At 35.8% G+C, this 5311-nt stretch overlaps 1 protein-coding gene across 2 annotated transcripts in view; it reads right to left on the reverse strand.

Annotated features, from left to right (window-relative positions):
• Positions 1 to 1830, reverse strand: part of LOC110462621 (sodium-dependent glucose transporter 1-like) — a 10836-nt gene extending 9006 nt beyond the window's left edge. The window contains exon 1 of one of the 2 annotated variants that reach the window (XM_021516661.1): positions 1661 to 1830. The gene's annotated coding sequence lies outside the window, so the exon portion shown is untranslated. The other variant, XM_021516662.1, reaches the window with a different exon arrangement.
• Between the last annotated feature and the right edge of the window lie 3481 nt (positions 1831 to 5311).

A 5311-nucleotide genomic window follows, 5' to 3' on the forward strand; every position in this document is an offset into this window, starting at 1 on the left:
AAAAATATTATTTTTGTGGTCAATTGGGTGACGTTATCAATAATGCCGTCACTTGGCACAATAACAGTTGCATTCGGGGTGGCCGAATGTGCCCCGGCAAAAGGGGCCGAACGTGCCCCAAATTGATATATTCATAAAAAAACAACAACATTGATTGTCTGTGTCCACTGTGCCATACTCGGAGTCGTTTGCGCCAGGCGTGAGTTTCTCAATTTACTCAATCGAGCTGTTTAGTTCCGCCTGGAACTGTCCATTAATGCAATGGACATTTCTAAACTTCATACATTTTTGTACTAACTATTAACACTGTATCATATCTGAGGAATTACATATGTATACTATATATTCAAAACTTAAACTCCACTTTATAGTATCAGCAAGAAAAAATAATGTCATGAAAACCTATACTTGTCAAAATCATGTGCAAGCCCGGGCTTATTGGCTTACATGGTAGCTACGCGCCTGGTTTGTAAAATCTCATTATGTTGAATCTGATGATGTTGACTGTGACAAATCTGATGATGTTGACTGACAAATCTGATGATGTTGACTGTGACAAATCTGATGATGTTGACTGTGACAAATCTGATGATGTTGACTGAGACAAATCTGATGAAGTTTATTTCGAGTTTAAAACTGGCTGATGCTGATCACGAGAGCAGCATAATTATGTTGCTATACAATCTTTCGTTTTGATTTAAGATAAATTGATCTAGGTAGGTTGACCTTAGATATATATTTCGAATTAATATATTCTTATTTTATCTGTTTTCAAACTGGAATCAATGTACTGACGTCATTATTACCTATCATACAACCATACGTATTTTGTTATAAAATGAAACAGCTGTGCAAAACGGGAGGGCTAGAATTAACCTGTTATGATGAAAGACGCATATGCCTATGTAAGTAGCACACCAGTGATCAAATAACGCCGAGTCTTTCATCATTAAGTGCGGAAAAGGTGAGTGGGCTTGCTCTTTATATCAGTTTATTTAACTATTATTTTAAAAGAATTATCATAAGTGCACTTCTGTGAAATTTGGAGTAGAAATGACATCGCTGAAGGTATCTGATGAATCATTCCACTTTATACAGTGTTTATTTTCGGTAATATTTACACTTGTATTACCTATAAAACGTTTGCTGTATGTTCTTTAACTCTTTCACACAGTTAGTTACTGTATATTGTGATTATATAATACCTATTTGAAAAAGGTTATATTATGATTCGCACAAATGCACTATTTTTAGAATAGGGGTTGTCATTTTGGCCATTTAGATACATAGAGAATATAACAATGGTGTTTTATCTGTTGAATCCCCATGTAAGTGACCGTTCCCTTACGTACATTTATAAGTTGTAAGTGTACCAATACATGTTCAATGTAAGCTTAAGGCTGGTGTGTACATATCTTACCAGGCTGGTGTCAGTACTAAGTGCAGCTAGTGTGAACCCAAACACGTGTACATGGACGAGGCATTGCACACGATCGATGTCCTCTAACAATACAACACACGTGTAAAAACACACCAGCTCAAATCAATAGTCTTACTACGGTAGTGTACAATACCGATTCAATACAGCCGACATCTTCTCAAAAGACTGACCTCGTATCACAGTAATCCGGCCGATAAACAAGCTATAAACTATACTCACTCTGTTGTGTCGTCGTGTCCCAATAAAACACGTGTTCAGTCATGGCTAGCTCCAAACATGAGTGTAACAATACCACAGCAAGCAAAATTAAAACCGTGAAATGGTCGGTGAGTCCGGATCTGTGTACAATCCGAGAGGCTCTACACTGAGGTGGAGGTCAAGTGCCTTCCCAGGATCACACACACTAATACTGTGCGTGCCCGTTTGATAATCAAGCTGTGCGGTTTCAGCATTATGTTTAACTTCATCGAAAAAAAAAAAGATGATATCAACTGCATAGTTATATATTATATGCAAAATAGGCCTATACAGCTGTTATCATCAAATATATAAATATAAATGTTCTACGTGTATTCAGAGACGTATATATATTACACATATATATATACGTTTCTGATGTATGTATATATATACAATGTACATGTGTATGATAAATGTAACGACGATTGTTTTGGGGGGAAAAATATCGTCTGGGGGGGTCGGAGTTGGGATTCTTAATAAGAGCCGGAATGATGACACGGATATGCTTGTTGCTGTTCAATGTATTATTTTGTATTCAAGAATTCCACAGATTGTTAAGTGCAATATAACAAAGTTGTATACAGATAGTACATATAAATCTCCCTGAGGAGTATACCGCTAGTCCTAGCGTGGCCTCTCGAGTCGGAGACCTGACTCGGCCGAATCTATTTTCTAACTATCCACACTTCAATTTATACCTATGTTAAGTGTCCACATGTGTAGCAAATGTCATTGTAAAATGTCAGATAGCTTAAAGCTTATACATCAATGATAGATATTCCTATTCAAACACTAGGTTAAAGCTGACAGTGCAAGTTAAAATCTTTCAATTGAGATTATAATGTAAAAAAAGAGACCTTTCTATCTCTTCCTTCTACCGTTTCTAAGGAAGTGCCGACATTTTAGTTTGTCCTTACTTGGTAACGAGTATGGAACTCGCTGGGTATAAAAGGCGCAGTACCCGTCAAATCAGTTATCATTTGTTCAATATGTGCACAAGGTGACACTATTTTACTATATATATATACAGAACACTTTCACGCACGATTTTTTTCAACATTTTGTATCAGATCAGATGAATGAAATTGAAATGAAACACATCAAAGATATCATTTATCTAATGAAAGTGGAAATAGTAAAATACGACCAATTAAAACATATAATGCACANTAATTCCAATAATTCCAATAATTTCCATGAGAACGGTTCAAATTTTACATTGTTGACTAGTGTCGCATTTTGCACGTGTTTTTCTAGTAAAGCGTCTACACGACGAAGACTAAGAGTTCATAATAAAGTTTTCGTGTGCTGGTGCATTTATATGCACGAGAAAGACCGATGATACATATATCATATATATATGAAGTATGTTCAGTAATTTACCTTTTATTTTGAATACACAATTTTCAAGAATGTGCCATAAGAAACAACCATCTTGGCAGTGTTTCAAAGTATTCAGGTGAGTGTGTTTGATTTTTGATATCGGTTGCCGATCAGGGTGCGCGGTGCATTGAATCGCATGACGGTCAGTTGTAGAATGATAACCGGTTTGACAGGTAATGCGCTTTTTATACCAAGCGAGACCCATACTCGTTACCAATCAAGGACACACTAAAATGTCGGCACTACGTTAGACACGATAGTCGGAAGATATGGGGAATATCTCAAAACCAGAAAAAAAAATCAAAAGATATAAAAATATTTTAATCTCAATTAAAAGCTTTTTAACTTGCACTGTCAGCTTTAAGGTCGGCAGGAAGATAATTATTATAAGGGAATACAAAATATCAAACAATATTGATATGGTTCAGATTTGACCAGAACGAAATATTGCCCCTGAGGCGTATTACAAGATACAAGAAATTGTATTTATAGTCGTATATATATGAGAACAGAAACATTTAGCTCTGAAGAGCTATTATTACGACAACACATAAGAAAAATAATACAGCAAGGTTTCGAAGATATAAAACAACTATTGCTAAGTATGAGAGATTTGATTAAAGCATATCAATTAAAAGTACATAGATAATAGCAAGCACAAAATCTCATTCAAAACTGTTGGCTGACTAAAAGCACATGGCTATATATATATAATATAGATGCTAATATAGCAAAGTGTAAAAAAAAAAATCCCAATATGCACTAGTATAGTACAATCTAAAATACATACAGAGTGTATGGAGCATGATAAGGAATAGTAAAAAATATGTTAAGAGGAATAATTAAAACATAAGATGACTATAAGCACTAAACACAAATTACATAACGACAGAGCACAGCAAGCAAACCACTTGACTTTAAAGCATTACCAGCAAACTACACAACAAGAAAAAGCACTAGAAGGTAATATAATTGGCAAGTAATGCCAGCAAAGCATATGACATGCAAAGCCCCTCAAGCACGCTACACAACAAGCGAGAACCATAGTGAAATTATAAAACAATATGTAGTATAAGAAATATGCAAGAAAAATATAAATATATAAAACAAAACAGTGACAAACTAGCGTGAACACAAGGAGCAGCTGCAGATTGAGTCATCCAGGGTGCCGAACAGTCTGGAATAAAACCGGAAAAGAACGAGCTGTCCTGGGCTCATTAGGCAGACTGTTCCAAACTATGGCTGGCAAAAAGCGAAAGGACTTCAAGCCAAACCTGGTGGTGTTCACTCTTGGAATCTCGACTGTGGTTTCTTTCCTGAGATTATAAGAAACATTTTTAAGCATGATATGATCTTGAATATATGCAGGTGATAAAATATTTACAATCTTAAAAGCCTCTTTGGCCATCAAATTAATACGCCTTACATGTAAACAATCCAACTTACAGTTCATCAAAATAGTATAAAAAGGGGCAGTGTGGTCATCTACCACAAAACGTAAGGCTCGTTCCTGTATTTTCCCATTTTTGATGTACTGCTTTTACTGCAGAAGTTCCAGGCTAGAGGGCTATTATTAAAATTTGACAGAATAAAAGATTGAAATATGGCCATTCTGCTTTGTTTAGATATAAATTTACCAACTCTTTTGGGAACAGCTAGTTGTTTAGCAGCTTTTCTACAAATGTTAGAGATGTGGGTATCAAACTTGAGGTTGTGGTCAATATTGACACCCAGAAGATTTACAGATTCTACACACTGTATAACAGAATCCGAGATGTTAAAAGATCTGGTGCTGCTACATGTATTAGCCTTGGTGCCAACACAAATAGCTTGAAATTTGTCAGGGTTGGCTTCATACAATACTATTGTGTTCGAACCTGGATATGAGCTTATAAATTGGATTCTTTTTCTAAAACATTTTTCAAAACATGCTCAGATTCAGATTCTTTATTTCCTTATGTTTACAACACATCGGAGAGTAGACATACATATGTACAAGATNCATGGGTGTAGGATCAAGTATCAAGTAGGATCAAGTATTATCATCAGCACAGTTGTTTAAAATACCATCCTTGGTAGTAAGAAAAATGTCATTTATAAAACATATTGAATAAAAGGGGTCCTATAATTGACCCTTAGGGTACCCCCTTCGCAAGCTGCATCAAGTCACTGACCGAGGGCCCCAGTCGAATCTGATGCGTTCTGTTGGATAGATAGCTGCTGATGAGGGCTACAGCCCCTCTTTCA

This window comes from Mizuhopecten yessoensis, unplaced genomic scaffold (genome assembly GCF_002113885.1).
Source record: "Mizuhopecten yessoensis strain PY_sf001 unplaced genomic scaffold, ASM211388v2 scaffold10813, whole genome shotgun sequence".
NCBI classification, from domain to species: domain Eukaryota; kingdom Metazoa; phylum Mollusca; class Bivalvia; order Pectinida; family Pectinidae; genus Mizuhopecten; species Mizuhopecten yessoensis.